Genomic DNA, 10,357 nt, shown 5'->3' on the forward strand with positions numbered 1-10,357 from the left:
TCGAAAAAGAGATTACTCCATTAAAGTAGTACTTGCGCTATTTTGCAAACAGACTAGTTACAACTGCATGGTGCAAAATTCAGCCCCGCTTCCTCCCTGCACTCTCAAGTTGCCTACCATAGACCTCACAGGTCCCAGGCCCATGGAGGCCTCCCAGATTTACCTGTATTTGAAGACAAGGTGTAGAGAACAGCATGTAGGAGATGCTGCGGCTTCTGCTTATTGTGCAGCAAGAGAGACTGAGATGGAGCAGCGCCGCTGCCTCCTCCTTCCTGATAGCTCTGGGGTAGTGTTAGATTATATTGCCAGTGTGGAGGGGATATGAATCACTGAGAAAAATCCTGAAGGTGTACTGATCAGCAGTCTTTCAGTAAGTAAGCCCAAATCTTGGTAACTCTCAAAACAGCTGATTTACTTTACTGTGCCTATTCTTAGCTAAATTATCATTAGGTTACTCAGTCTCCACATGACAAAATAAGCAAAGAAAACATTATTCAATATTAGGCACAAAAGTAAAATTATAAGAAACATTCAAAACCATTATGTTTCTTTTTCCTTGTTTTTAAACTCTCTAGGAAGCAGAAGAAAATCTCAGCTTTGCTCACTGTCCATTCTTGAAAAGCCTGTCAAAGAATAGAGCTGAATCTTCAGAAATATTAAGATAAACATCCATAATAATAGTAATAAAGAACAAGATGTCATGTATCTCCGGTGAAGCATAAAAGTTTAGTACATTATTTAAATGCCTGTTTATTGCTTTACAGATGCCATTTCTTGATTTTCCAGTACTCAAAGCATTTCAATATTTACAATTTTTTATTTTCAAAGCTTTCAAGACTCCCGAGTGTAACCACTAGTTGCCACATTTACATGGCAAATTGCAGCTAACAGGGGAATTACTAAGAGGAGAAAAGAAGCAGTGTTCGTGCTTCTAGAACAGAGGTGATTCACACGGTAGAAATGTGCCTTCCAAAATGCCTAAAACTCCAGGAAAGCTTTGGAGCAGAATGAGGAGGGTCAAATGCCAAAGGACAAAAAACCCCAGCTGGTGCCTGTGGTAGCCCTGACCCCAGTGCAGCAGTTCCGTTCCCCTGCTTTCAGCAGCTGCCTGGGGACTGCAGCACCCTGCTCTGCCCTCCTTGCACATTCAGAAACCTGATAGATACACAGCTGTTGCCACCAAAAGAGAAATTCATCCCGGGCTGTGTGCCAGAATAAGGACTGTGGCACTACCTAAGCCCCACTGAAACCTTCAAAGGCTTAAGAAGCACTTAAAACCTTGTGGTATTTGGCAGAGACTTTTACCAATGTCAGGGAAGGAGCACTAGGCTAAAGTGCAGCACTGGAACCAAATTATTTCTTCTGAAACTAGTGAATGTCACCAGGGAAGAATTTCCTGAAGTACTTCCCCCCCCCAAGATCTGGAGAACTTGAAGAACTCGTGTTTGTGTCCTCAGAACATTAGAAGTATAGCTTGGAACTTAATTTTCTTTCAAACTTTCTTTACAATTTTTGTTTAAATGGAAAGATTTTAAAATGTTTTTATTTAATCAAAATTACATGTTTCAGGATGCCTAAACAAAACCACTTTTCATTTTTTGATAATAAAAGACCTTTCAATCTTTTCATTTCAGTGTCATGAATACACAATACGGTGTCAGTGTATTTGTTTTATTTCTGAATTGTGAACAGACAATGAAAGAGTATTTGGAAGTTCACCTATTTTCCATCCAAAAATGGAACAAACCACAAGTAATACTTTAGTTTTGTGTGTGTCTGTGTATGAAAGTGAGAAAAGCTGGAAAACAATGGGATAGAAAAATCTATATTTCCACCTTGGAGTGATAAATTATCTACTGTACGTGCTAGGTCAGCCTTTTATAATATAATTATCACCAGAAAACCTGGTGGAAATCAAGTAGCATGCTCTGCTAACAAGTAACCATATAGAACAGCTGTGTCCTGCCAGCAAATGTTTTAATAACTTACATGTTCCATGTTTCAGTTTTCTGATTTGTAAAATGGGAGCAGTAGTGCCAATGCATCTTTAATAAAGGGCTTGCTACATACAGATAAAAAGCAATCTGCATGCTGAGTATTTGTTGGCATCTGGACAGTAACGGATATATGGTCTTCACAACTTCCATGGTCCATAAAATCAAAAATCCATTTAGAATACTGTTAGAATAGGGTTAATACTGATAAATGTCCATCAGGAGGTAGTCTGCTGTGTGGTTCGGACAAAATTCTGTCAACATTGCACCAAGGTGTAAGAGTGGAACCACGCTGGAACCGTTCAGGTGATTCCTCTGAAATCGCATGAAAGACAAAGGGTATTTGGCCTGTTTTTAAATGCAATCTGGCAGTTAAGAATTTAAATCCTGTTGTTTTCCAGGAGTTTTAATATGATGCTACTGTCTTACTGCTAGTTACTACACTTATCATTTCACTTTTATGATTTTTTTCTTTTATTCATTAAAAACATTGCCTATTCTAAAAAACACAATGTGAAGGAATTTATATTTCTTTTTCCTCATACTTCTTTCTTCCGTGTTATAAATGTGCCTTTTCTTTGGATTTATTGTGTGCTCATAAATCAATACTTTCATGCAGTAATAAAAATAACTTATTGTAATGGTAACAGCTCCAAAGGACTCCTGACTATGAGTGGCATTTTATTTAATTCAGATCTATGTTCCATTCCCCAACTAATGGCACACTGTGGGTTATAAAGTGATTAAAATTGTTGTCAAACTGGCCTCCTGGAAAGAGGGAGCCAAACTTCTTTTTCTGCAGCTGGTAGATCTGCAGGATCTATATTTGACTCCTACAGTTGGAAAGCAAAGAAAAGCTAGTGTAGGAATAATAAGCCAGGAAATTATGGAAAAATGGCTATTTTTTCTCCAATGCCTCTAGTAAGCATGTTCAAGTAAACAACAAAAACAAAGCAGTAATCAGTATTGCTGTTTCTTGAAGGTTAATGGAAATACGGACAAAGACATTTGCCTACAACTACACAGGAAAACATTAGAAGAGGTAGGAGTATAACAGATCTTTTGAGTCAAGTCTCTAGTGTCTTTATTACTGTATTTCTATCTTTAGTTCTTTAAGGGTCACTGGATTTCTTTCTTATTTTTTAAAATTTATGTTTACTATTTTCAATATTGCTGAAACTTCTCTTCATAATATTCCTGAGAGATACGCAGCCTATATATGGAACTGCTATTTTTTTGAACTTCAGCACTTGCACTCCACTTCACAAACATGATATTTCCCCAATAATGAAGGGAAATTATTAGGAACATTGTAATTAATTTATTAATTGAAGATTCAAAAAAAGATGATGAAGTTGATTACTTTTTGTCTTAGCTTTTGCTAAGGCTAAAAAAAGCCTAAATAATTATAGTTTGGAATCACCTTTACAGCTGATTTTCAATTTGCTACACCAGCGTATAAAAGAGCTGCCACACATAAATGCTTGTTAATTCTAGACAGTATTACTGTATATCAGAAATTTCTAAAACTCCAGAGATATTTTTCAGAGAACTGGTAATCTATGCAAGTTGTCGTAAAAAGGAAATGCAATCAGCCTGCTGTCAGTTACGGCTTTCTGGCTTTTACTATTCTAAGAGAAAGAGATCTACTATCTGTGGTCAATTAGAAGAAAAAACTGCTTCTGAGAGAAGCAATACACATGGGTCCTACAATACAGCCAACTGTACATCCTTCCGTGCTTCTATCTGTTGAAGTATCAATATATACTGAGTGTAATAAATAATATACAGATAAGAGCTGCAGTGACATAGTGTATATTTATGCTTCAGCACCACAATTCCTCTCTTATCTTCCTAAGAGGCAGGATGGAGGTATAACCTTAATCTTTAACCCATCAAATTTAATTTTACCCACCTGTAACCTCAGCTTTTTCTCTACAGAAAAACGTTATATACACACTCAACAGTCACGATAAAAGGAAAACAAAACTTCTGGATACTGACTTAAAACCTAACCTCCCTAAGGCTTAACCTAAAATATAAATACCTGTTTAACATCAAGCAGTTTTTAAAACTCTCCTTGAGATTCCCCCCTTCCCCTCACAGCTTTCTCGATGATTCATGATATACCCTGTATCTGCTCACGCTATGAATCTTTTGAAGTTCAGATTTGTAAGTCACTTTTCTAATAGACCATAACCCACACTAATAACTGAAATAAAAATAAGCCTGTAAAAAGAATAGGTATCTGCTTAAAGGCTGTACATTTATAGCCATATTTTTATGAACCCTGAGCAAAACAAATTCTGCAAAAAGGCCTTTTTAGCTCGCCTTCCAATGAGGAATAAACCATGCATATTCTCAGAGAAATGGTGAACATTTTAAAAGCAAAAAAACAATTCAGTTTTTGCAACAGTTCTTTTAAATACAATAGAATTTAACACTTGGTTTTTGTACTAAATAGATCTCTTCTCTGCTCCTCCCCTGCTTTTGAGTGATGCTTCAAGAAAATCTGCAAACTGGATTGAGCTATATTTCTTTCCTAACTTGTTACCTAACCTATTTGCCACATTCAAACAAGGCAGCACTAACATAAGAGCAGTAATAATCACTGCGGGGAGAAAGCACCCAGGAATCGAACTTAGGCACAGGATGGTCCGGATTCAGTTTCAGCTTTTGATACAGGTTTCCTTGTGACCAGTGGTAAATCTTACCACCTCTGCATCTCAGGATACCAACTATAAATGTTACACGAGCTGGTCTGTTGAGTATAATCATGCCATTTTTACAGCCTTGTTAGCTTAATGTTCTTCCCAGGGCAGTATGTGCTGAAGAGATGTGCCATGCGTATGTATTCTGAAAGGGTTAATGAGTTTCAGCAGTGCTTCATATTCCGTTTTCTTGCTGTAACTTCTCTATATCTGATACTAGATTTAGGACAATGCCCATCATTGCAGAACTAACATACAGAAGCACTGTTGTGTAGAAGTTATATTGTAAGATCACTTAGGACTTGAAACTGCCCCAGGCCCTGTGTCACTCATGAGTGCATATCATAAGACGGCACCGAGAGAGTTAATGTGTACTTTATAAAAATGTATTGTGCTTGTGTATGTTAATTTCATGTTTTCCTTCTGAATGTTTTTCCTATATCTATGTTTATTCTGTGACCTGTGGCTAATGCATGTTTTCTAGCTGAAAGCCAGCTAAGCCTCTGCTGGTACTTGTGATATGTTGACAACATTCAACAGCGCATACAGTATTCTAACAACTTCATGCAGATAAGGGGGGAGAAAATGCATCAGCATTCATGGTTTTATCTCAGATTCTTTGCCCAGATTCCGGTGGTAAAAAAACTTGGAGAAAAGAGAAGGAATGAAATTGTGCTTCATGGACACATTAGTGACAAAAGAGAAGGCACCAATGAGCAATTTCCTCAGACTGAATAGGTGTCAAACAAGAATTCTAGACAGAGCCATCAGGTCCAAAACAAGCAAATGAAGGGATGAGGCTCAGAACTAAATGTAAGTCATGGCTGACTAGTTGATGAAATAGGGATAGCAAAATCAGCCTTCAACCTTCAATGGATCTTCTCAAAGTTCCTGACACGGCTATCTAAAACAGAAGATTGTGACCTGAAATCTTAGTGCCCTGCTAGGTACAAGCCTTACTACTATGAAACTCTGTTATCATGAACACAATGACAGATACAGCTTCTTTACATTTTCCTTAAGAATGCTGTAGTTATGTTCTTTTAAGGCCCCTGCTTCCTAACACCATGATTTACCAAATTTAAGTTCCATTAACTTTTAATTATGTTTTTTCTGTTGAATCCTTTACACTTATAACAATTTGCTAAAGGCTATTCAAGCCAAATGGGAACTTTGCTTCCTCATATTTCATCATATAGTTTCTATTGTCCTTGCATTACTTAAAAATAGTTACTGTAGCATAAACTAATTTTGCTGTTAAGGTTACTGGACTTAATTCTCCGTGCTGCACATTGTTTAATTACATCTGTGTAAATAAATACAAAGCCTAGCAACTCTAATGCTCACTTGTACTGTTATCAGCATTTTATGCATACTCTGCTCTGATGCAAACGGCAGAACGTGAGACAGCTAGGAACCAGTTCTGTCGACTCCACTCCTCAGAAAAGGATTTATACTGAAATCTTGGTGCAGTGATTTGTCTATTCACCTTCACTTCCACTAAGCTCACAAATGAACAAAACCACAAACAAGCTATTATCTAATAATCCAAAAATACTGCACCTGCCACCAAGAAAAAGCTAACCGCTCATATTGATACTGAAGAGACTGATATTTTTAAAAGTAATATACACATATTATGGATTAAATATTAGTGCTTTCCATTTGATTTTTTAAGCTTGAATAAGAGTCATTATTTATATGCAATTCTTAAAATAGTATAGAAAGGAAAAATTAACCATTACAGTCACAGAATGAGACTCTTACAGCCCAAAATTAGAGATCCTCTGTTGTATTTTTACCTTATTTAGGCAATACCATGCTGTAACTAGAAAAATTAATTTTCGCAAAGTACTTAATTAAAAAAATTAAATGAATGCATCATAAGCATCCTGTGAATAGACAGATTCTGTTGGCTGCAGAGTTCATCAGAAAGAGATTTGGGAAATAAGCAGAAAGTTGGCTGATTAAAACTTAATTCTTAAGAAAAAAGAACGATCGCAAAAGCACAAAAAGAATATCCAGATGATATCATACAGGTCACACCTGAAGTATTTGGATTTTCAGCGTGTCGCTTCACACACTGTGTTCTTCCTCTGGTCTGTGCAACAGGAAGGTGCCTGGAATTAGAGGACTGACATTTGAATGAGAGATGAGACATGCTTGGCAAAAAGTCAGCACTGCACAGTTCAAGATCAGCAGTGGTATTTTGTGTGGGCTCAGCTCTGTGTTTTGAATTTATTTTGGAACAGATAATTCTTCTTTTAAGATGAAAGAGAAAGCAATATGAAGTAATGTACACTCAAACATTACAGCTAGACTCACTTTGGCATAAATTTTATGGCTATGTTGCGAAAACAAGTTCTTACTCTTAATCCCTCTGAAGCTTGGAGTCAAAGTCTTCGGGGTAATGCCAGTTCCTGGCAAAACACTACTGAGACTAACCAGTAATAACACTACTCCCAGTTACCAAAATGGGTAATGTAGACTGCAGGAATCCAACCAAGTATTGAAATTCTGATCAAAAGCATTAGCTTTGATTCTTACTGCTGTTGATTTTAAAAAACAGGGATAGAAATATGAATTTTATAATTTCAAATATTGTTAAAAATGCATTACTCTAACATATCACTACATATAGGTAGAAAGTGATTCCAAGAAATAGGGAAACTTGGAAGAAAAAAAGAGGTTTTTTAAACATATCATCCCTGTAGGTCTCAGTGTATATAGGTGGAACAGGTGGCATTATGTCCTGCTATAACATATTAACATGAAGGCAAAGGAAAAAGGGAATCAAACAGGTCTTTCTAAAATGAATAATATCATATAAACACAATGGAAAAAAAGAATTTAGTGTTTTTAGATCCAAGATCCTCTCTAGGTTTCTCCTGATGATAAAATAAGGCAGTGGCAAAGGGAACAGCATATCGTTGTTATACACTGGGTTGCAAACTCTTCTCTAAACCCATGAATTTTTACTATTTTTAATGCTTATTAATGATGTCATCAAAACAGCTGGCAATAATCCTAATAAACATACACTTAGTTCTTCTTATGGAAAGAGAATAAATTATGCCTTCTCTAAACAGATACATAGTCTCTAAACACTTATGATATGCTGTCTAATCCATGTTAAAAAAACACGTTTTAAATACAACTCAATGTTCTTCCTACCTCAGTAAATTGAATGCATTCAGCACGTAATCAGAAATTTCCTGAAGCTATTAAATTTTTAATTTAACTCTATTTGCAAGTCAGCTTTAAATTTGGAGGGAGAGTTCAGAACCTTTATACATTAAAATGGAAGCATACAGGTTTTTGCCCAGAAATCAGTATCTCCAAGCAGTATAATTCTACTTCATTGCTGAAGAAGAAATTTTATACTCAGTTGTATTTCTTAAGATCCAGCATACCAAAAAAATAATAGGATAGAGTAAAGCACACATCTGAAATAGTCTATAATAAGAACAGATATCATACTAGATAAACAAATACCTCCCATTCTACCTTGCTCTGAACGTTCATTACATATGAGACTTGTGCCTTGCTTACAACAGGAACCAATGTGTGGCCAAAAACTAGCAGTAAGAGTTATTCTATTCTTAAAGAAAACACACTGTTGATCCAATTATTTTGAAATAGTGAGTAGCTTCGGATAATTGCTTATATATACATAGCTAGAACTTGGTGCTCTGTCATGTCTTCCTCCTGGTGAGACCTTTGTATCCCTTTGGCTGGATTACTCTGTTGGAATGATATTCACAGGAAAGGTGTTATAACTAACAAGAAGCTTGAAAACCTTTCACAGAACTGGGAACAACAGGTGGTATTCTGCACAACCAACCTCACTAGAAAAAGAAATTGGAGTATAACACACCAGTGGAAAAAAAAAAGTCTAATAAACCAACATATTTTTTAAAAGTTATCAACAGATGTTCACAGGTTCTCATACAAGCTGTTCCTGAACAATAATCACATGGAGGGATCCTGGTAGTTTGGAAGCTGGTATCTTCTGTTAAAGTAAAAAATTACAGACATTGGGAAACTTCCTCAGTGCTTAAGCAAACATCAGCCTTCTTCACTTAGACATAACTATTTCCCATAACTGTGCCAAAATGTGCAGTAATTCTGCAATATACATACTGTTTTATAACACTAAGTTGAGATCACCAGAATCAATTCATTTGCAATTTGACTTGGATTTAAAGTGCATACACAGAAAACAGTTGGCAGTCATAAAATGTACTAAATTGCTTTGGAATCTGCTCTGCTCTCTCTTACTCTTGACCTTCTGGTCATACGTTGTTAAAATCTTCTGAGTGATTGTGAAAATGTGTTCTATTGTTGGACAATTCATTAAGTTAGTATAAAAGCACAAAAGACTGTTCAGAAGTGGCAATGTAATTTTAAGCAATTTGTTCTACTTGTTGTAAAACCTTCTCCCACAATGTTAATACTAAATATACAAAAAGAGCAGGAATGAAGAGCATTTATTTTTCCATTCCTAAGGTGCTATCAAGGATACATCAAACTATAGCTACAGGCTTTGCTGCACATATTTAGAAATGTGATATTTCCCCAACAGTAGAGCAAAGAATCAACCTTTAGCACAAGTGGTAAAGCAACTGATGCTCTTCTGAGGACCCAGACAGGTAGTCACTGAAATACACCATACAGATGTTCAGGTATTTCCTGCTATACAACTTTTAATGGCATGAGAAGAGTCACAGCTAAGAAATAGTCTAAAACTCCTAAAACTGACAATGACAGACGAAACAGCTATGATAGGATGTCCCATATCTTTTTTCAGTTTGATTGTATAAATCTATCAGATTAAAAATGTTTTGTTTTTCCAAAACAAAAATTTAGCTTATTTGGTGGAAGTGCAACAGCCATTGTCATCAAATCAATCCACTTTTACTATACAGGCATTGCCCTCACAACTTCAATGACCTCTCTGATAGGATCCTCCTCACCTCTGTGCATGAGCCCTTCAAATATGAGATGGGTTTGCAGTGAAGTTCTTGTTAATCTGAAATTTGTTGATGAGATTTTATGTCTGGAGTTTCTATGGTGGAAGGCAAGGTCTTGGCTACCAGAGTTCAACCATATTTCTATGGTTGGCACATCAAAAACTTCTGTAGGTGGAAATCAGTTTGAGCTAAATTAACAGATTTTGATTTCTTTTTGTTCCTCTGATGAGCAGTGGGTCAGCCAAGTATCTCCAGTACTACAGAAAGACAGAGGGCACAATTCTACATCGGTAATGAGTGGTACAATCAGGATACTATGCTTTATAGATTAAGAGCTGCTCTGAAAAATCCGATGAGGAGATTCTGGAAGCTGAATTTTCAAGAAACCAAAGGCCCAGGAGAGGCAATATATTCCTAGTTTGGATTAAAAAATAATGCATACTGAACCCCCTTTTTGAATCAAAGAACTTTCTGCTATAAGTTGTACAAGGTGGCATATTTCTTATTCTAACTCGATCTCCTGAGATGGTTCTTTGGAAAGGGACAAAATAGGAGTTTAGAAAGAGGTTCAAGTTGCTTCTGTTCTCCAGTGTCCATCCCTGACACACTTTCAGTCTACTCATCCTTAAATAAAAGAGCAGTTGCCAAGAGGAAGATGTGAGCAGAACTAGAATGCAAA

General features: G+C 36.3%; 1 protein-coding gene across 1 annotated transcript in view; it reads right to left on the reverse strand.

Annotated features, from left to right (window-relative positions):
• The window catches only part of TENM3 (teneurin transmembrane protein 3), a 503,184-nt gene extending 502,962 nt beyond the window's left edge, over nt 1-222 (reverse strand). Inside the window, exon 1 of the mRNA XM_072861207.1 lies at nt 164-222. The gene's annotated coding sequence lies outside the window, so the exon portion shown is untranslated. The remainder of the gene's footprint in view (nt 1-163) is intronic.
• Between the last annotated feature and the right edge of the window lie 10,135 nt (nt 223-10,357).

Source organism: Ciconia boyciana, chromosome 5 (genome assembly GCF_034638445.1).
Source record: "Ciconia boyciana chromosome 5, ASM3463844v1, whole genome shotgun sequence".
Taxonomy (NCBI): Eukaryota; Metazoa; Chordata; class Aves; order Ciconiiformes; family Ciconiidae; genus Ciconia; species Ciconia boyciana.